This window comes from Amblyomma americanum, chromosome 11 (assembly GCF_052857255.1).
Source record: "Amblyomma americanum isolate KBUSLIRL-KWMA chromosome 11, ASM5285725v1, whole genome shotgun sequence".
NCBI classification, from domain to species: Eukaryota; Metazoa; Arthropoda; class Arachnida; order Ixodida; family Ixodidae; genus Amblyomma; species Amblyomma americanum.
In genome coordinates, this window is record NC_135507.1 from 39,262,425 (window position 1) to 39,285,726 (window position 23,302).

At 43.0% G+C, this 23,302-nt stretch overlaps 1 protein-coding gene across 4 annotated transcripts in view; it reads left to right on the forward strand.

Annotated features, from left to right (window-relative positions):
• Positions 1-23,302, forward strand: part of LOC144111189 (cholecystokinin receptor type A-like) — a 156,094-nt gene that overhangs the window by 116,080 nt on the left and 16,712 nt on the right. The window contains exon 1 of one of the 4 annotated variants that reach the window (XM_077644376.1): positions 11,428-11,884. The exons of 2 other annotated variants lie outside the window; for them this stretch is intronic. The gene's annotated coding sequence lies outside the window, so the exon portion shown is untranslated. Of the gene's footprint in view, positions 1-11,427; positions 11,885-23,302 lie in introns of those variants that run through there. One more of the 4 variants, XM_077644373.1, reaches the window with a different exon arrangement.

Below are 23,302 nucleotides of genomic sequence, written 5' to 3' on the forward strand. Positions count from 1 at the left end.
ATGCGTGCGTGTAATCATAACTAGCTTTCATTTTTACCCCGTTTCCCCACCGCCATTCCCCAAACGGGAAGAAGGGCTCGCCTAATGTCCGTTTCTTTCTTGTTGTCATTATGAGCAGTCGCGCTCATAAGGCGAAACACACCCACACAGACGCGGTCGCACAAAAGGCCATCGTACAAAAGGACATCTGGGGCCTGACTGCCGTTAGCGAGCTGACTACAGCTTGACGTCTTTAACTTTTAGTTACGCTACTTTCGCCATGACCGAGATGAGGAAAATAAAGACGAAACCTTGCTTAAATTGCAATAAAGGGACACGAAAAAGCTTTCCTACGAATTATGGTAATGAAGCATTAGGAGAACACCGGGCGCGGCTCGTCTTCTGGGAGATAATCTCCCTTTTGTCCCCCATAGTTCTGCTAATTACGCCTCCGCCCATTTTCTTCTTCTGCCTCGCGGTACGGCAGTCTCCTCCCGTTTCTATACGATGCTTTCATAGCAAGCGGCACCCTTCCATCATGGCGGTTAAGATAACGGCGCTGACCCTTTGTTTTGCGACGTTGGCTTTCCGCCTCAATGCTGATAAAAGAAGCAAAGATTTTGACGCAAAACTCAGCAGGGACCTTGTCCTAACTTTCATTCCGAAGTAAAAGCGGACTGGTCTAGACGCTAAGCGTACGAAACAGTTTGAGCCTTTGACGGCTTGAAAAGTTCGTTTTTCATTTATAGCTTATTTGTTTATTATTGCTCATTATCATTACCCACTTCATTTTCTAAATAAATGCATAGAAACCACTTCAAAATTTTCCAAGAAGGCAACAGTAAAATTGACCTCGAGTAGGACGGCGCATAAACTGACGTCAAATGTGACAGAAACAAAACTCTGGCAACCAATGGCAGCGCTTTTGTTCTCCTTTCTCCTTGTCTAGTTCTGTGTCTACTTCTGGTTCTCTTTGTGTGTGTGTTTCAGTGCTGCTTGTTTGTTTGTTTTTTGACGACATCAACCACTCATAGCGTTTGAAACCACCTGCGATGAGAGCGCTGGTGTTTTCTTTCTGTGTCTTACGTTTCAATTTGTTTGATGCCGTTCTGGAGGAGAAACCCATGCAATATTGCAGAACTCACGCATCATACTTTCTGCATAGTGTTTTTTTTTTCATCGACGAAATGAATATATTTTAATCCTCTTGTTGTAAATGCCGATAACTTTATTGGTATTTTGCATGCTGGGAGAAGATTAAAATCTACACTCAGCCCACCTCACCCCCGCCCCGACGTGTGTACCTAGGCATATTCTACGTCACGAGTGAGAGCACCGCATCATTAAGGGCCCTAAGCGACCAGCTTGCTAACGGCTTATATTTACATAAGCGTCATTGCGTTTAAACCAGTTGTGAACGCTGTAGCTGCCATTAAGGTGCACTAGGATGTCGACAGTGCCTACTCTTAGAAAACTCATTAACTCAGTTACCGCTGAGGTACACGAAATGTATGTGTGAAGTGTTTCGAAGACGGAGTGATTTAAAACAGCATATTCTTCAGCAACGGCAGAGCTTTCAATTCCTAGCGCCAATTAGAGTTTCTCAACAATATTGCTTGCGAGCTCATTGATTTATTGCTTGATTGAATTACTGACTGACTGACTGACTGACTGACTGACGGACTGACTGACTGCCTGACTGACTGACTGACTGACTGACTGACTGACTGACTGACTGACTGACTGACTGACCGACTGACTGACTGACTGACTGACTGACTGACTGACTGACCGACGGACCGACGGACCGACCGACCGACCGACCGACCGACCGACCGACCGACCGACCGACCGACCGACCGACCGACCGACCGACCGACCGACCGACCGACCGACCGACCGACCGACCGACCGACTGAGTGAGGACCTAAGCCAAGCATTCTGTCCCTACTCCCAATCGAAACAGTGGCTTCAGCCCCAATTTGTCCTAACAGGAACATGTTTCCATCACTTGTACGATTCGTGCAAAACAGCAAACTGCTTGCTCCTGCTTTTTCTTCTATAAGGATACCTGCCTAGTCTTTGTTTCGAAAATGAGCCTTGTCAAAGCAGTCTCTTTCACGCGCGCTCAGAGCTTATGCAACCATTACTGTGAACTTAATGGCCCTGGCAATGTCATCAGCTCTTCCCGCAGTACCGACGGCGAACATATAACGTGGCGCCGTATCATTTCTTGGCTCCTCTTTGATCACGTATCTGCGGGTGGTAATAGAAGCGTGGTTCGATAGAGGCAGAGTATAGTCCATGTACCCTTCTCAAGCACACAACACTCAGAAAAAAGTTAAAAGAGAGCTTACAGAGAATCTTAATACAGTCTCATGAAATGTTTGTTAGTGTAAGCAATCTTGTAGTCCTCGAAACACTACGGTCTCTTTTCAGAAGAGCAAACCACGTAAAAGAAAAATAGGAAGAAAAAAAGAAAAAAAAAGAGTAGACACTCTCCACGTGTGCATCGGCATATACAGGCATGCATAATGGACTGTTGCGCCCGTTTTAACTGCTGATATTTTGTAGGTCAACTGTCCACAGCAGGTTCGAAGTCAACACATGCATCAACGCTGGGCAGCTGTCCCCAAGTTGGCTTCGCACACTTGGAAGCGAATGAAATATTCTGACGAAACGCAAAAAAATTTATATGCCTTTCTCAGGAGGAGATATGCCGTAAGATGAAACATGGCGGATGAGGGCTTTGCAAGGCCTCCTACGTGAATTGCCTCCAAAGCTGCACTTCCTTTCCGGACCATGCGCTGCGAGCCAATTTTTTCACGACGGCTGCGTAGGGCGTATTTAAAAATAAAAGTTTGCTCTGAACCTTTTCACTTTACCATTCGCTTTCAGCGTGATCATAATATATTTCAAAATTTTTATTTCAGTTTTAATTTATTTCTTTTCTGGAATGCACTATTTCGATAGGTGTAATGAATAACAAAAGCTGACGTGCGAGAGAATCTAGCAGGGGCGACTCTTTACAATTCACAACATAAAAGACTTTCTGGAGACTGGCGATTTAAAAGCAAATTATGCTTAAGCAGCGTTCATATATGCCTATCGTTAACAAAGTCCGCTAATACCAGACACGCTGGCTCCGAGAATGGAACAGTGTTGTTTAGGCAGCTAGGTAGTAAAAGTGCTGCCGGAATGGCCCTGTTTAGAAATTAGTACGCGAGATCCAGCCCATGATGAGCACAACAGCTAAAAACGTTAGAGGTCACTGCGGCTAACCGCACTGAAGGAATGAGAAAGCACTGACACCTCCTCGACACTCGTCGCCTCTCTTTGCCCCTCTTTGAGTCCATTCACGTTTGCTTCTAATTAACTAATTAGTCTATGTCAATCAAACTTTTCGTTCGCTTAATTATTACTCAACGAACACATTTCAGCCTATTTGAAACTTTATTTTCACTTCTTTGCCTATTTTTCTACTATTTTGTTGTCCACGGCTGTTTCCCCTTCCACTCACTATATTGACATCCGCGCTATTTTGAAGGTTGTTTGACATTATTGGCTCTAATTAATGAACTAATAATCCTAGTCACAACAAATTTTTTTAGAATCATTCTCACATTCTTGTCTATTGATCAGCACTATTTGTTTGATGCTACCTCTTCTGAGAACGTCACAATTGCTGCGCACATGTTTTGGTGACACGACCCCGTGTCAGACACGCGTAAATGTAACCGCGACTGTCAGGTCATGAATATCACGTTACTAGTGTCGTTCATGCAAAAAGTGAACATTTATTGTGCTTCGTCAGTGAAGGTTAATGATGCTTTAAAATAAAACTGCGAAACATGCAGGAAGCTACGGAAGCCACGTAGATAGCAGTGATAATAATATCCGAAATCAAAGATGAGTGCGCTGTCATCAAACAGGTTGAAATTTTGCCTCCGCTAAAATAAAGAATGGCATGTAATACCGAAATACGTTTACGTGTGGTTGTTTAGGGTAACGCAGAAGATCACATCGGAACGAAAGCTTAGCAGGGGAACTCTGACAGTAATATCACCAGGTCAGACTAGGAAGTTCACGAGAACTGGGCGGCTGGAGCTGCCCCAGCGCAAGGTTAAATCGATGATAGCGTGGAAGACTTGTCCTCCAACAGATGCCAGCTTGGTCGATGATGAACCTTATCATTTTTGTTCTTGCTTCCTTTCTTGTCATTTTTTGGTTCGCTTTAAAGACAACTAATTAGCGGAAAGAAATATTACACCTATCTGCAGCCCATGGAAAAAAGAGGTTTTAGAAATTGCGTTTATTTTGTCCCCACCAACGAACGATTCCGGGCCTTTAAACTGTAGTATGGATGATCCAAAACATATCTTTTCAAACTTCACTATAAAGAGTTGCGCATATTGCACAGCCTTACTTTAATATTTCAGGCTGCTACGATAAATGACCGCAATGGTGTTTCGGCAATACTAAAGTCGCAATTCCAATTTTTACATGAGTTATCTTTAGAGGAAAAAACTGAACTTTATAACCTTAACAATTTGATCTTAAAACGCAGCCGAATACATTGCAAAGATTAGAAATGCTTGGAGTAGAACTGAACTGCGTTTGAAAGAATTGAAAGCTTTTACACGAAATCTTGGAGCGTTTTTTTTTTTCCGAAATCCTTAGTTGGCGCTCAGATTCCATGCATTACGACTCAAATATAACAAATTCTTGACTGAGGAAAAACTGAAAATAAGCCACAGAGCAGGTATTGGAGAGTTTATGTTATATAGAAGAGCACAGCAAAACAAAGCCTCATATTATTATTAGTATTATAGTTATTATTAATTTATACCTCGCAGGCCACGAAGAGCGTTGAGTGAAGGGAGCATCAACGAAAAGGAATGTACCGAAATAATAAACAACAATAACGGTACAATGGACGCGGTACAAGGCAAGGAATACGAACACAAAGCTGATTTAAAATGGATAAAAAATAACATCTCAAGAAAACTACAGAAAATACGAAAAAAATTGCGAAACGCGAAGTAGTAGTAATCAGGTGCAACCAAAAACAGAGGTACTATCAACGTAGAATGATATGCGAACAGCGGAGCGCGTGGCGAAAGGTCTAGTTTACGCCGCCTGCCTGTCCTCAGCAGAGATAAGTGCTCTCATCCGGCTCGCGATAGTTTTGCTTCTGTTTTCCTTGGCATCCGTTTCTCGCTTTTCCAGTAGAGGGCCCCGTGCATTCTTTTCACCGATCGCAGCTAGCGTAGCACGGTATACTGCATCGCCGGCGGCCACGGCGGTGGGCCTGGAGTGCAGGGCTTTGGTTCCGCTCAATTCCTCGGGTTTTTATCAGCGTCTGGTTGCGCTGTGAACAAATAAAGGCTAACCGGTTGCGTGGATTAAAAAAAATATTGAAGGCCACTTCTACTCAGTGGGATGGCTATGACATTAAACCAATCTTACCTCGAATAGGAAGGGTTGACGTGCACATATGGCAGGAAAGGCACACCTGGTGTTGTCGGTCTCCATATTCGTTGAAGCTTCTCCCAGTGAGTTGAAAACGTAGACTCGTTAGAGAACGTCACACAGTGCCACCTCTCCGTAGTCCATGATGAATGGTCTCGTGAAAACACAAGCCTTGCTTTCCTATTTGCTTCTTTGCTTCTGAAACCGCTGGATTTTGCGATGGTACAAGGCTTCGCCGAACAGCTTCTTAAAGACGACGTCCAATGGTTGACGTGCTGACACACAGCTGAAAAATGTCCTTTGATTAACGAGCCGCTGTTTTGGGTGGGTCTGCTGCAGCGGCCACAATAAGTAGGTCTCAATTCTTGTCGGTAACCCGCTGTCTGTGCCCACGGAGCAAGTTTCTGAGCCTTCCCTCACCACAGAATGCTTTGAAAATTCTAGTAATTGTAGGCAGTGGACGGCCTGTTTCCTCTGCAAAGGACGCGTTGCCGTAGCACTGCTGCACGCCGCGATGGTAAAGAGAAACGACTCGCGCTCCCTTTTCAGAGCACACACGAACGCAGGAATGTTCGATTCCAGGGTATTTATGCTGTTCTGGTGGCGGCGAAGTTCTGATCACTACTGAAAACACGTGACTCGGGAACTCTCTCGTTGGGCACCAACCGCAACCCGATTGGTCTTTTTCACTGCACGCATCGCCGCCAGACAATGATAACACGACAATGATGGAAGCGAAATCAAAGCACTGCAGGTCAGGGAGATAAGAGCGCTCGCTTTCCCTACGCAGGCTACAGCCGGTGCTGCCAGCCAAACCACCCTGAAGGAGTTGAGACAAGGGGAAAGCCTGAATGTGGCACCCCAGTGGCAACCCGAAAAAATGAAGGTCAAAGAAAACAGAAGCAAAACTCTCGCAAACCGGATCAGCGCGCCTATCTCTGATGGCGACAGGCAAAGGTATTAAGCTGTACGTTTCATTTGACGCTGACAGCACATTAAAGAACAATATATAAACTACTTAGGTAAGATTAATATCATGTCTTGTGTTTCAAGTCCATGGACAAATATTAAAATAAATATGTTTAGCTTCCTTAAGCGCATGGAGTAGAAGTACTTTCTGCATAGTGCTAGATTTCACAATTTTTTTTCCGAAATTTATTTCCCTACAGGTCTAGCAAAAACACCTGGCAGTAGCGGCATCATGGAGAACATGAAAAATAAGGTTCGAAAATTTTACCAGCGCTCACTTTTACTGAAAAATATAGCGTGTATCCTAAACTTAACCAAATCTAGGACTTGAACGATCGGCCTGTTCTCAAGCATCAGAGCTAATAACAGAGTAAGGGAATTCTCAACCGGAACAAGGTTTGTTTTCTTGATCGCGCTATAAAACCTCCTTACCTAGCCGTAACTTAATCTAACCAAGGGCTTGAACAATCGGCCTGGTCTTAAGCATCATAGCTAATAACAGATTAAGCGAATTCTCGATTGTTGCAAGATTTTTTCTCTTGACAGCATTACAAAAACTTCTCACGAAGCACATGAAACAAATATGAATTGCACTGCCTAAAAAATTATTTATTCCGCGAAGCATGACTTAGAAGCTTGCTTTCGCAAGGCGTTCTACGCTGCTTTTTAATTGTACGGGAAAGCCAATACCGTCGGTGAAAAGAAGCCCTGTCTGCGAAGATATCTCTCGTGGGAAACATTAACCCTTGCTGAGACTCGGAAGTTTACTCACTGATGGTTTCCTTCATTAACAGGAATTAAGGCTGTGAATAATCATAATTACGGAGAAGTTTGTGGAACCTGTCCTCGCAACCGCACATCGCTGATGGCGCATCGCTCACCCCGAGAACAGAGCCGTGCTGGCGCAACAAAGAGAGTGCTTCATATCCCGCATGCATGCCTAGCGCGTCTTCGTTGCGAAGTATTGCGCGCCGTGAGGAGACATCTATCACACTCGCATAATTATGCGCTGGACGCGGCGATTATGGATGCGATCCGGGTGTCTCCCATCCGTCATATTTTTCTTTTTAATGCACGTCATACCAAGGTGGTGGCTGGCTGGCTTCAAGAGGAGCCAAATCTGGGTCATCTTCTCTGCGTCCTGTCTTCAGGGCTTTTCTTTTGTCTGCTAGGGCTCCTCCGATGTCGTCTCTTACGCATCGTGTGCCGAGAAAAAAAAAATTGAGCAGGATCTTGAAAGGACTGTAGCTCATGTGCATCCAACAAAAAAAAGGTAGTTTCTTGGGAAGAAAACCCTTTCAGACTGCTTGATCTCCTCCTTGATAAAGAAATGACTTCCCCTTATCTTCTTCATGTCATGATCCAAGCCAACCCTAGACTACAGCTGGACCACACCTCCTTCCATGGGATATTATCCCACGGGACCTCTTTCAAATCGACATAACCCATAAGGCTCCGCTTTCTCTGTTCGAGCGCCCTTCTTGGCAGTGGGTGCATGGCAGACCACTCGGTTCTGAGAGGTCGGGACTCAAGTGTGCATACAAACGGAAACGTTACTTGTACCGTGGAAAACCATTCCTGATGGTAGCGCTGCAAAAAATTATGGATTGAGCATAACCCGCCACAGGGAATGCATCTGAGAGTGGTATGATTCGTAATCAGCCTGCTCACATACAGGTGGTCCTCCTTCTAAATATGTTCTCAACTGGTATCCGATCACGATCTGACTGCGACAACAATATATTTTGAGTTTATTTCCCAGAGCATGTACAGGGAATGTGGTACGAAGTGTGGTGATAGAGATGGGATAAAAGCTGCGTCAAAGCAGCTTGACTGACCCCGTCGCAACAAACAACATTGGAATAAACAAATTTAGGAACATTGGTACATACATGTGTAAAGCGAAGAAGAACCGAAAGCAATAAATTCTTCAAACGAATGTACACAACAGGACAAGTGAGAAGCAATGAACACTACATTTGCGAAATTATAGTCAGACTGTACAGTATGCGCCAGTATTGTCAAATATTTTTCCTCGCAGAACACGCACCTGTTTGGTTCACCTGTATCATTTAAGTGTGCTTGTCAGGCTGCTTTTGAACATCTGAAAACCGTGGTTGGTAGCGCTCATGAAATGTGCCAAAGTTCATGATGGCGAGTAAAACGAGATGCCATGTGAGTCGATGTCTGCAGCAGCCGGTAATAATAATAATAATAATAATAATATTAATAATAATAATAATAATAATAATAATAATAATAATAATAATAATAATAATAATAATAATAATAATAATAATAATAATAATAATAATAATAGTGAAAGAGGTGCCGTAGTGGAGAGCTCCGGAATAATTTCGACCACCTGGGTATCTTTAACGTGCACTGACATCGCACAGCACACGGGCGCCTTAGCGTTTTGCCTCCATAAAAACGCAGCCGCCGAGGTCGCATTCGAACCCGGAAACTGCGGATCAGTAGCCGAGCGCCTTAAAAATTAAGCCACCGCGGCGGGTCCACAGCCTGCAATGCTGTTCTCTTCTTCTGGGTTTTTCATTTTAGTGACATCAACAGCTGATGCTGATAAAAGGTAGAACGCTTTGCAAGATTCAAAATAGTGGCACAGGTCAAAAGTCAGGGGTTTTTAGGGGGAACTTGCCCATTACTTGTAGCCCATTTTCGGTACTTAACAAATCTGCTGACTGACTTTTTGGTATCATCACCACAGTAAATAGGATGAAACGCGGAATGTGTGTTGTGCAGTTTTCCTTTTTGTGGGAGCGGTCAAAGTTTTGTACTTTTCTCAATACACCCAGTGCTCTGCGCGGTTAAGTTGCAATGCTTTCTCTGTGAAAATCCCATAGCATATTTGCATGGAAAGTAACACCCACTTTTTTGCACTGGAAGAAAATTCTATTTGGGCTCTATTGCAGTTAAATAGATTAGGGCGCACATCTACATACTTAGCTTGAAAGAGAACCGCCTTTGCTTTCGAGCTGTTTTCTTGAAGACTTTTACCACCTGGCCATTTTCACAATTTGTCCAATCATATGTTCACGGTTTCGAGAAGGTCGTCTTCTTACTTCCTGTAAAGGATGTGCTGGTGCCATCAGCACGAGATGCATAATTTGTGGTGTTTACTGCAGATACAAGATCATAGATGTATAGCAGAAATTAAAGTGCTAGCTCCAGATACAAGAACATTGGTGTAATTCCTGAAAAAAAGCGAGCCCAGAATGCCTCCGTCAAGCATGCAGTGCTCAATACTTGCAGCGAGAGCAGTTCATTGATATTTCGTTTTTTAGAAGGGAATTAGTCGCATAGTTTTTAAAAATCCATATAGCGACTCCACTAACGCCGTACTTAGGGAATTTTTCTTTGGAGAGATCGTGACCGAGTCTTTAGAATGCTTGGTAAAAACTGTAAAAACACGTAACATTAGTTGTCTTGCGTCAATATTTTATAAAAGTAGTTTATTTTTATGAAGTAGAGTAATCGGAGCAGACCGGGCAGTACGGAGGACATATTGTAGTGTTACAATGAGCGAATGAGCGTCTAAGAAATAATTAGTATAGTGAATATTTCTTGCCTAGATTTTGAAAACAATGGTAAAACTGACAGAATTGTTAGTTCAGCATTCTGCGATTGATCCGCTAACACACCATTAGGCAAACACAACTTTGCTTTAATGATGTGTTAAGTATGGCACGATAAGATCGATTGCGAAGCTAACCTGCTGGATTTTATTTCACCTATATCTTCGCACTTGATCCTCTTCAAAGCGGGAAAGAAATGAAGGACTTCGCACTCGTCTGTAGGATGCAAAACTATTAAGTGTTCCAAGAGGGGCAGAAAGAGAGAGCAAAGCATCGGCGCTTTTTAGCACCCTTGATTAATGATAAAAAAAAATAATTGAATTTTTATGCAATTGCTTTGTCCTTAAACTATTAAACATCTACTTTTATTTCTAGAGTGCCTATTTGAAGCTTCCAGGGGCAACAGTGATCAAAGCTTTTCAAAAGTTTATTTCAAACACGTACCGAATCGCGTCAGTGCACCGTTACGCGGGAAATAATTTTATTTCTAAAGTGACCTAAGACGTTCTCTAGCCATTGCATAGTATTGCATAGATCAAAATATGCGAAATGCGCTTGTTCAGTGCATTATGCGCGCCCTCTATCGTGTAAAAAATTTGATAATGGACAGGTTTGCCGGTGTATCAATATTTGGCTTAGGGAACATCCCAGATTACTCTTAAAATCAAATACGAATAAACAAAAAACAAGACAGCCTGAAGACCCGTATTCACCAACACAAGCATAGTGTTTCGTGACATAAATCTGATAGAGAGAAATAATGGAGGCATCTTTTAGTCTAAAATACGAAGAATGCGTTTGATAGTTATCATTACTGCTAGTAAGCAAAGAAGTGGCTCTCCTTAAAAATACAGGGTGTTTTTCTTTCAACTTTTCTTGGTTTTGTGTATCAAGGGTTTCTGGCTTTAATCCTGTGATGTTTTTAGAGTTCACTATGAGCATGTGCGCGAGACCTGTTGGGTCTTGTGATTGTAGATGATTGTGATTGTTGTTGTATTTAATTTTTCTGAAAATTTGTACTTTTGAGTCAACGCTCATATGTGTGTTCCTTATTCCTTTCATTTTTTTGTCCATATGCGTGATTCCACGCAAAATTCACCTTTACCAACAACCCCAAATGTCCATCCCACTACAGTAGATTTAAATCGCAAGCGTTTTGATTTTTTCTTACTTTTTGATCGTCGAAACCAAACAACCATTCTTCGTGGGTGTCTATTGCACACACTATTCCCTACCTAGTTACGCATACATGCCAAAAAAAGAAAGAGAAAACACCTACTCATTGCGTCCGTATCGCCTCGATTGTACCGCCTTCTACGTCACGCGACTCGGCGGCAAGTGGACCGCGATTACAGCTTCGGGTCGTCTCCGCTTTCCTTTCCTCCGTCTATTGCTGCCTGAGAGAACACCAAGGCTCTCCGCGCGCAGTCGGCCCCGAAATCTAATCTCCGGGGGCGTGAACGTGACCGCGCACTCTACGCAGCAGTATGGGGGTCTACGGTTGGCGTATGGAACAGAACTGGCGTCGCTGCGACCGGCCTGTTGTGTTTGGCGAGAGCGCGTTTACTTGCGCGGGAGGAGGTGATGCCCACCGATCACTGTGACGCTCGAGGATGTTTAGGAAGTGCGAGGCTTCAGTTTCGTTCGGCCTACGCAAGCGCTACTTTCAAAGGCACGGATTTCAGGCAACCACGGTGAGGCGACTTCTTCCCCGAAGAGTGTACGGTGAGTGCTCCTCTAATGGAGGCGTGAGTTCCTCCCATGGTGCTGAACGGGGACGTATTTTTTTCTTCTGCGGTAGGACGCTGCTGAGTGTACGTCCGGGAAACGTTGTGATATTGTGCAGCTTCACACGGAAGACCACGAAAGTAAGGAATGGACGGTTGCTCTTTTATTTGGCGTGGCTATACTCCGTTATGGGCTCTGCTTAGACCCTTACGAAAATTTCTGCAGGCAGCTTATAGACTGTCCATTAACTTCTGTCTATAGAGTCTATAGACTTTGTGTAGCCATATCCTATAGACTTATAGTCATGCAATTTTAGTAGAGTTTTTTTTCTCTGGACAGATTATAGACTAAGAATAGAAAAAAAGAAATGTCTATACGAGAGCAACAAAGTCAGTAACACGTCTGTAGACTGTCTATGGATCGGTTCCATAAGGGTAGTAAGTGAATCAATAATTGATGATCGCCGCAACAGTTTTACAATATGCGTATCAACGACGCACGCAAGATTTCTGTGGTCGTGGGTTTACGGAAGTTGCTGAACATCGTTTGAAGGCAGTGAAACGAGTTATTTTTCTGTCAGAGGAATTATTCATCGATTTAAGGTAACTGCAAAAATTGATAAGCTTTAAATTTTTCGTCAATTATATAAACTGCACAATAAGTGCTAGTCTCGAACACGAGAGGAAAGGCGTTCTGGGTTTTTTGCGCAAAAGACACGACACAAAAGAAACGAGGTAGACAGGACAGCGCTTGTCCTGTCTACCTCGTTTCTTTTGTGTCGTGTCTTTTGCGCAAAAAATCCAGAATGCTTAGGCACCAACTAGCCTGCAAAAACATACTCGCAAGGAAAGGCGTATTCAGTTATGCTTCTCACGGTGTAAAACCTTTTTATAATTCTATTCAAGAAAAGCAATATTACTACAAAATTTGACTGCTTCCCACATCCGCTGACAAAGCAATAGCTTTGCTGTGTTTTGTGTGTGTGATGGGAATGTAATTACGAGCTGAGGCAGATATGGGATAAAGTGCAGCATACGCCCAGGGGCTAGAACTCTGGATCGCGCCAATTCTTGACGACGACAGTCAGCGTGAGCGGTCAAGTTCCTCAACAGGCTTTTACCTCTCTGTTCTGCCTCGTATTGGTACGCAAGTTCTCCTATTAAAAGCAACGGCCAGCTACCGGGAACAGTCTTTAGAGTAACCACCACTAGGGTTAGAGCAGAATCCATGTATAGGTAATACGCATAAGATCACTGTTTGGCAGCGCGCGAGTGTAGCTACGCGGGATTTTCTGGCATCTGTTAATCTCTTCCTTGAAACCAAGAAATTCGTTATATATAATAGACAGGCTGCTTATAAATGAAGCATCAAATTCCTTACAAAAAGTAAGCTTATCCTTATGTCTCTATTCCTCTCATTATCACAATGAAACATTATAATGAAACATTATAATATCAATTCATTTTATGTTTTATTTTGTGGTACTTATGTGGAGGCAATAGGGACATCCTTAAGGCAAATTGGCAGGTGCGCCGCTTTTATTTAATAAGAAATGATTTGAGAACTCCTGGCGTTAAATAATTAACGCACAGCTCAAACAGGTAGTAATTCTCCATTACCCTTAGCAAAAATCGTGCTGGCGAGCAGTGCACGAACCGTTGTAAAACTGGAGATAATTCCAGGTGCACAAAGAACAAGCTTGTTATTATTGAAAAGCAAGATTAAGGTAAACAACAACAAATTTTTGTTTTGTATCCAAAGTTGCTGCTCCTGTGGTTGGTTATTCGTTTTTATTTAATATGGTTTATCAGTTATCATGAGCGAAAAAATTGAACGGTTTAAACTCCGAAGCGTTCTTTAAGCTTAGAATTAGTATTTAGTTGTTTACTTCTACGGGCAGCTATCAGCAAGACATTTCATGGAATTTCAGTGCAGAGCTAGTGCCGTAATGCATACATGATCAGGAAGGTAATAATTACCGAAGAGAGCAACTAGGGAACAGACCCTCAAATGTACCCATTGCTTCGTTCCGAAGTTCTCGTAGCGAAATATAAGCCGCGTTTTACTTTGTACTATATCGTTCGTTTGATTTCCTGCGTGAGAGAAGAGACCTCATCTATTTAAAAATGTTGAACTCAACCAGAAAAATCTGCTGGTATGAACTCTGAACTCAGACAGATAGCAATAAATTCACAATCCTGTCAACATTCCGAAGTCGCGAGAGGGCTCAGGGTCTTAAGTCCGACGCACTGAGGAGGTGCTGTTTTCTTCGTACCTCCGGACCAAGCTGAAGATCACATCCACCTGGCGTATTCAATAACTCTTCTCTGGCACATCTGATCATGCTAAGCAACAAGCAAAAATTAGAACTTTATAAAGTGAGAGATGACAAAATAACCGCTGGTCCTTAAGGGTAACGGAGTGGATTCCAAGTGACGGCAAGCGTAGCAGGGGGCGGCAGAAAGTTAGGTGGGCGGATGTGATCAAGCAGTTTTGCGGGGATACGGTGGGCGCAGCCAGCAAAGGACAGCGATAATTTGAGGATTAATTGGAGTGAGTGTAGTCAGGCGCATTGATGCTGAGGCATGTTGGCACATGAAGCGTACTTTGTTGTCCGCCATACACTTTTGCTATATAGTCAAGATTTTCAGCGGTGACGAAATACGAAATATTTGTTCTTTTTTTCATAATATACGATGTCGCGTTCATACATTTTCGGAAGGTTCCGAAATCTTGCGATTTACTGTCGTCGCGTTGGATATTTATTAATTTTTTTCGTTCGCTTCATCCCCCGAAAAGTGCTCAGCGGCTTCGTAATTCTGTTAGAACTGTTTGTCTCGCAGAATAGTGCAGGCTTTATCATTCCATCCCCTTTCAATTTCAGGACCTATGCGGAGCTTCTTTTATCTTACCACCGCTATTCCGGTTTACAATGGGAATAACGAGCATGAGGCCTGTGGTTCGTTATGTTTTCGCAGAGAACAAATAAAGAAGTTAATAAAAAAGAATACTGAAAAGTGTAACTTAACTGCAGTTGCAATACCGTCAGCATAAATTCTGGGAAAGATTTTTTTTCAGCGCTTACTGAACTAACTGTTGTTTGAATTAACTTCTTGTTTGCTTAGCTTTTAACCCGAGGCTCCCCAACCGTTAAGAAATTCGCGCTGTTCATGCAGTAAAAAGAAAAGTCTTAAGTTTCCCTAAGTAGAACCAAAGGTCGATGAGAAGTAGCCCAAAGTTGCGGAAACAATGATACAAGCACGTGACTTTATGTCGATGCAGCAAAACTCTTGGAGTTTTCGACCAACTCTGTCGCATGCACCAGTGCTTTGGGGCTGATATCTGAACGGAGGATGGCAGTGATTAAAATACGCGAGTTGGGGACGCCGTCGGTGTGAGTTTGAATCACATTATGCTTTCAAAACCAAAGTCCTGAAAAGGACACCAAAGAACTCGTCCAAAATTTTTCCCTGCCGTAGGGGAATCTTCACGGGCCGAATAAATTGCCTTGCTTCCAAGATCTAAAGCGCTTTTGGAATGCCTTCTTCACACATTCAATCTTTTATTAAAGCGTCGTCATCTTCAGCTCAATTGCGTCGACTACCGGAGAAATGCTTTTATTTTAGCCCTCCAATTAACTTTGCCCTGTATCACTTGCTGCCACTTTATATCTGCGAACTGACTTCCAATTACATGCGCCTACCTGACTCTGTCGCACCAACCACGCTTTCACTAAAGCTTCCACTATTCGAAATTAGGCCTCTGTCCAGCATCCTGGGAACAGCTGAGAGCTCTACCGAAGTATACATGACAATTATCATATCAATGTCCGTTATTGATATAAGGCGCTAGAGCGAATACCTTTTTCTACCATTTTCATGCGATCGCCTTCATCTGTACGGTATTTTTTGCAGACAGTTCTTTGCTATGACAAAGCCTGTACTCCTAGGCGAATTTTCTTCTGCCTTCTTGCTTCACCCTCTTCGCAATGGTCTACTCGAATTACATTCTATTTACCCTTTCTGCTTACTGACCGAGACAAATCGCCAGGGACAGCATGAGAGGTCGCTAGATTGATGCCCGGCGGCATAAGCCTGGCCAGTGCTGCGGCCAAGTAAAGTTGGGCAATGCGGCGAAACGGCCGATAGCCTGACAGATTGGCGGCTGGAGTTCTTGCTAGTTTGACCATGGCGCGCGCAAAGGGTAGGAAGGCAGATAAGGCAGGCCGCTCTATTGGTCTTCACATTTTTTCTTTCGATCGTGTTACGATGCGCAGACACTGATTGCCAAAGGTTTGGCTTCTCCTCCTTCTGATCAGATCATTTCCCTGAGGGTCGAATGGATATGAGTTCTCGAATATCCTCAGCTCCCAATCGCGCTGTACTGAACCGATGATGTACGATTGTGATGGCGTTTTCAATATGGACTGGTTTTGATCGATAAAAAAGGAAGGTGAGATCTGATTGCTAAAAAGCACATCTAGTATTATTCCGCCTTCAATGAAGTTCTTTCCTGCTTCTGCTTGCACATTTGTGCAGACGGACACACATTGCGCAAAAAAATATTAATTTAAAGATAAGCATGACATAATCATCATTAACTATCTGTGTATTGCAACACTAGTGGAATTCATAAAATACCAAAACACGACACAAGAGTTTGCTCTCCTCGTTTTAGGTTAGTCTGTGGCTCCCCTGCAGCACTGGCTGCCAAGAAATCTTGAAACTTAACGAGAACAGAAAATGAGCGAGTTTTTTCAGTTTTTTTTGTTTTTTTCGGTTATTGCTTTTGGTGCCTATATAACTAACCCTTATAGAAATAAAAGTTCAGTTGTTAGATAGCGCTCGTGTCGTCTCGTGTTTCTTCCTCTACGTCCTCTGTTTCGCGCTGCTTAAAGATGAATCTTGAAACTTGCTCTGTGTAACCTGTTTACATTCTTCAGAGGGTTTTCTCTCACCCTCTCAGTAACCCTGTCCAGAAGCGCATCGTTCGAGCTTTCGACTGAGCGATATCTCGGCTACTCGGAAGAATCGAAAGAAAATGCCCAACTTTATCCAATTCCGGTGCCGGGGGCTGTTTGTTGACAAAGATACTCTGCTGAGACGGTGTCCTAACTCACTCACGCACACTCTTCTTTTTCCTATCCCGATTGTCCTTCTCTGCGAGACTGCTGTTTCTCCCTTCATTTCATCCGTTGGTCCATCCTTCAATTATGTTTGAATGAAGCCTCAAGGCTCTGGCCTACTAGAACGCGTATAGTTGCCTTTTGTTGCTAAGGCTGCGCAAAACGGACACAACAATTTTAGACTTCACCAGCGAAAGACCCCGCCTGCCGCTTAAATAAACCAACAATCCCAACATCACTGCCCTATTTGCACAAATTTTGTTCTTCAGTTCACTCCTTTGCGCCTTTAATGCAGATATCAACCGCCTAAAAATTTAGAACCAAGAATCAGTAACCAATGTTGGTGATGGCTCTGCTAATAAAGAAAATGCTTACCGGGGCCATAATATAAAGAAAGCTGGTCAGGAATAAATTGCCGCAAGGATACATATTTTGATCTTTTAAGCACTGCCAGCAATTTGAACGCTTCAAAAAATGGCAGCTTTTTCGGCCGCCTCCAAGACGAGAGTACGGTAATAGCTGCTAAAGTTGAGAGTTTCTTAGGTTGGAGTGCGCATGCATATAGTTCTAGTAGTAAAAGATCGCAAATTATGTTCGGTGATCCCAGTGGCAAAAACTTCGCTCTGAATCTCGGTCCTTCCATATAACCAATACGTTGATTTTAAGTGATGGTCAAGCGTCCTGTGAGACTGTCAATCGCCTATACGTGGCGTTCTGCAAATTTCTTTGTCTCTTACGTTGGCGTTTGGATACACCTGAGCAGTTAGTAAAGTTAGTCTGAAATACGCATGCAGCGTGACAGCCTACTTACCTTCAGAGTTGGGGCGAATCAAGCCACGGTATTTCAATGCAGGGGACGTGTTTCACCACTTGTGTTATAAAGAACGTTGAGTGTTCCTGACATTGTACCTGTGTTTGGTAGAAAAGCGTAGGTGGGTGTGTTTGCAAACTTAGCGCCTAGATGACATAAACGCGCGGAAATATCGCCTTTGTGACCTTTATACAATGCTATGTTAACCGCCTGAACCATTTATATTAAAAAGTAGAGCACGGTCTTTATGTTTTCAGTTTTCAAAGGCGCTATATCACGCCGATACAAATATTGCGTGCTTTCTGGAACGTTATCTGTCGGTAGGCAAACGTCTTTATGAGATGTCTAGCACTGCGACCTTTGTAACGATGTCTTCTGCTGGGTTAATTCCACACCGTCTGTTAGGATATTTCTGAAACAAAGTGAAGCATATTCACGTGCACAGCTCCATGGGGCCTTATTTAAACGTTGAGAACAGGCGCGAGGTTCTGATGAAGAAAAGCATAGTGTAATCAAGCGACCGAATACTCACGCGCCGTCTTGGTAACGGCGATGTTTTAGTTTATTTGAGGATTTAAAGTGAAATAAAGGACGGCAGCTTTTCGGATCTCATTTCTCACGCCCGCTGGGTATTCTCTTTTGCGTTCTGCCTCGACAAAGCGTCCGTGCGAAGTGACGATGACGGCTGCGAACTAAATGAAGTTTTCTTATGGCCGCTTTCTAGATTCTCAGCGTGAGTGCAAGGAAAGCGAAGGAGCTTCACGCTGTGTCCGCTCAAAGGACTGAAGACGCAGAAAAAAACTCTCTCCTCTTTCCGTTTTCTTCACTGTTTCTTCAAGCCCTTCCGCGTTTTTTCTCTCATTCAGAGCGCAGATGACTTTGCTTTGAAAGATTGATGCGAGTGTATGGAAGAAGATGAGTCCTTTGGAAAGGTTGGAAGCGTGGAAAAGAATGCACAGTAAGGAAATAGGGGATTAACGGAAGGGCCGGCTATAAGCCGGAGAGTGAAGCAAAAAAAAAAGCAGTGAAACCTTCCGGCAGATGCAGTAAGAAAACAAAACTAAGTCTTGATGCATTGCGGGAATACCCTGCGAGTTTTCTTCTCTCGGCACCGGAAGCGGCGTCGAGAACCCTTAAGCCTGGCTCAGTCGCTAGTTTTTTTGCTTTAACTGTCTCTTGCGTGCCTTTTGCAACGAAAAACAAAAATTAAAGGTTCAGCTTAAGATAACGACTAAGCGAGCGCATCCTGGAGGACGCTTCATGGCGGGATTAGGCAGGCCTCTTTAAAAACGTAATAAAAGGGCACAGCTTCACTGGAAAAGCACAAACAAATGAAAAAAAGTGAAGGACTGGCGAAGGTTTCGAAAATAAAACGAAGTAGACTACTAGCTGGATGGAATTTTGACAAATAAAATTTTGGATGCGTACTTACCTATGTATGTATGTATGTATGTATGTATGTATGTATGTATGTATGTATGTATGTATGTATGTATGTATGTATGTATGTATGTATGTATGTATGTATGCATGCATGCATGCATGCATGCATGCATGCATGCATGCATGTATGTATGTATGTATGTATGTATGTATGTATGTATGTATGTATGTATGTATGTATGTATGTATGTATGTATGTATGTATGTATGTATGTATGTATGTATGTATGTATGTATGTATGTATGTATGTATGTATGTATGTATGTATGTATGTATGTATGTATGTATGTGTGCGTGCGTGCGTGCGTGTGCGTGGTAACAGCCATCGCTGCCAGTCACATGAAAGCTGCCCGTGATGTTCTCTTCATATGTGCTCGTGCTCCTTTAAGTCCTTTTCTGAACTATATTCGCCACACGTGTCCCAAAAACCTCGTCACTTGCGGGCAGAGTCTTTCTTCAGGTCGCCGAGTTTCCAATAACGATCCCGTCTAAGTTTGGACAGCGCAAGGAAAACGTACCAGGTTGAACACAGGAAGCATTGAATTTTTTTTTATGAAGTTCTGTGATCAAATCTCAGCACAACAGACAAGGTGAAACACACGATAGATTAAAACTTTTTGTCAAGATCTGCGATCATACCTCAGGACTTTTTGCCAACCGCCTCATGCTTTTTTATTCCATAAGCCGGGAACTCTTATTTCTAAAGTAAAGTGGATTATGTGGGCTGGTTGGATTTAGGACCAGGTGGGCTCTAGCCATAAGCCACGACGTTATTTCTCAACTTCCCTCTTCAACCTCCCAACCCAAACTTTGTGAGCACCACACTATGCGTCTTGCATCCAGTACAAAGAACTCGAAAGGTGGAAAGGGAGTGAAAGAGATAGGATTTAGATAAGTAGCAAAAAAAAAGGTGTCCCTGTGTATTCGTTAGTGCAGATGTCTAGTGATTACCGTTTTTTTTTTCATCGCGACCTCGCCCCTAAGACTCGTGCCCACTCCCCACAGTATGGAAGGCCGGATTACCGAAAGAGAAAAGAAATAAAATTTTCGGCAGTTTTTTTTCAAAATGGGCACTCTCTGGAAAGCTTCTATCGGAGCGCCGTGCAATTCTACCTTCTGCAGGGCTCAACGGGTGGATCAGTGTATTTCTTTTTTCCTGTCGCTTTTGGTGTTGGTTGACACTTTGGTGCCCCCGAGCTTTCCTAGCGAGCATATCAAGGATACCCAGGAAAGACCGTTTCAGGGGAAGAGCGCTGTAGGCCCCAGTGCGCTTTGTTTGTTTGCTCAAGAAGCAGAGCGCGCTTGGTGCAGGAAGAAACAGCAAAGAAAACAGTGAACAGGGTGTTTATCAAGAGGAAGGGATTAGTTGCCGCAGATTAACATCCTGAAAGCGTTTATTGCGACCTTAAAAAAAAAGAGAAATGCAACACACTCAAATAATATATACGTTATGGAGAGTCACTAAGAGCACCAAAGATGGCAATCGTAATAAGAGCTTCGTACGAAATACGAGTCGTTGGTCCGTAAGTACGCGTTAAGCTCCGGCCGCTCGCGCGTAGAAGAGGATTGCCTGAGATTCCCTGGAACACTAACACCTCGCTTCACCGAGCAGAGCGGGTTCTTTGCCTCTATAGAAAAATATTTGATGGCAGAGTTCTGCACAGATTTAGAAGAAAATAAGTACTAAATCTAGTTTGAACAGTCGATGCATTCATTGCTTGTAATTTTTCTAATCTTTGCTTTTTATACGCGCGGCGCCGGTGCTTTATTACAAATAAAGAAAAAACACCTTTAACTCAAAGTGCAGCAGTCTTTTCACTGATCAGTTTAACTGTAATTTGCTCTCCGTTCGGCAACACACGCAGCGAGGCGAGAAGTTTTATTGGAAGTCTGCAAATTCCTGGAATGGTCATTGCACAGTCGAACGAAGTTACATCTTCAAGCGTATGAGAGAGTGTCAGACTCGTGGCTGTTCAGATAACAGCAGTAATTTGGAGAGTGATTGTAACCAACTTCTGGAAACAGAAAGAAGGAAAAGCATGTCGCCTAAATGAAGCCCTTTAATTCCTTAATTAGTACACAATCATCGCCCTGGCGAAAATTACTTTAGACAGCCTACAGTCTGTTCATAGACTTCTGTCTATAAAGTGTACAGATTTTTATAGACAAACCCCAGAGAACAGTGTATAGGCAATACAGACACTATATACAGTCTACAGACAATCTATAGATTTGTGGCCATACACGTTTAGCGGACATTTGTCTGTAGGCAGTCTATAGATTCATAGACTATCTTTAGACTATGTACCTATAGAATATCTCTCGGTTTTGTCTATATATGAATAGACAGAAAGAAATATCTATAGGAAGGCAATGGAGTCTATAAGTCACAGTCTCTATAGACCATTTTTATAAGGGCGGTTAAGGAAGGCTTAGATGCCGAAGCGACACTACTGCGTATATAGGCTGTAAGGCATGATGCAGCATCGCGCTCCTGTCCCATTTCAACAACTGCGATCGTTTGGTGCGCACTGAAGATATCTGCGCATGGGAGTTTTCAATTTCCGCAGGGTGGAACGCAGCCCTAGCTAGTACTGCCAATGATCCGCTGTGGGGGACATAACGACAAAAACTCACTCGACATGGCTATGTGAATATCAGTGAAAATGGACTTCGCAGATCGTGTGGCCATATTATCGCTGATGTCGAACAGGTAGTAAGGTGGAATACTTAGTCCAACGTGATTGAGAGATTAGTACCTTCATTTACCCGACGCAAAAACTGACCTACCTGATAGCAAACCTTCTTAATCACCTTCCTGAAATCATATCTGTTATAAATGAAACCAGGTTTCTAGGAATGTTCAAAAACCGCCTTTATAAATATATATTATCCCTTGATGACTCAGCATATTCTGCCCATAGCGTTTATAACTGATTTCTTTTAGCATCTGTAATTACAGTTAGGTTTATCTACGGTACAGAAGATATGTGTTCCTGAATGCTGCTGTATGTACATTTTACGAATTTTTTTTTCCCTTTTTTTGCAGTGGTCTGTATGATGTGTCCCATGTTAAAGGCGCTTGACGCTTATTAAGCATATTATTGCCTTTTCATCAACCTCCTACATTACTGTGTTGTTGCCAAAATATTCTCAACTTCAACTTCAATAAGGGTGTGATTGTGCTGAGCAAAGAGCTCGAACAAGTGTAAAAGTATTGGAAAGCCTAACGGCCTTCAGAATTCTGGTAAGAGGTCGTAGTTAATTGGAAGCTCAACCTGCAGGATTCGGTCATCCCTTTTGCGTGAAGCATTGTTTCGATGCAATGTACCAGCGGAACATTTAACGAGATCGGAGAATTCAATCAAAATACGAACATATATGAAGTAGGGCGCTTGGCGGGCTGTCCGTCGTGTGCAGCAACTTTCTGAAGTGGAACCGAAGCAACTGATCACTGATTGGTTGACGCTGTTTCCGAACGGTCGGGCCAGAATGTCGTGTTGAGCAAAGCTCTAATGAAGGTTGGTTTATTGAGCTTCGTAGTAAACTGTACTGGAGCGCCTCTGTTGATAGATGTTGCAGAGGGCCATCTGACTGGTGGACCAAGCGTTTATTTTGTTCAATTTCCCCGTTACGCCGCCGAGGCCTGAGGAATAAATGCTATGCAAATAACGTACAATCTTCCAGGTATCCTGGCAATATCAGCATGGGCGGTAACTAGAGATATCAGTTACAACTACGTGAAAAAAGCAGTGACATTTTCGTGCAATAAACTATTGATGATTTTGCTGGGAATGAATGTCTCACTCTAGGGTAGCTTTTTCTTGTAAGAGATCGTTTATTTGAGAATCAGCTTAGTAAAACATGTGACTTCAAAGCAGGAAACCTCTGTGGAGATCAGCCATTATGCTTATTCTATGTATTGGATCCCTGAGGGAACTGATGCAGTTTGGTATAAAATAAATTTGCTGGAAAACATCTAGGTTGAGGATAAGGCCAGCACAAAAGAGGCGGTGTCGCTTTTCCTCTAGCTACGAATACAATGTACGCTTTCAGGAAACATGTCCAACATTCTTGGACAACAATTTCGAAAATAAGAAAATTGTAAGATACTGTTATGAAAATATTGAAGTTGATGGTCCAATCTTCTGATATGTAGCACAATCTTTCTTTTAAAC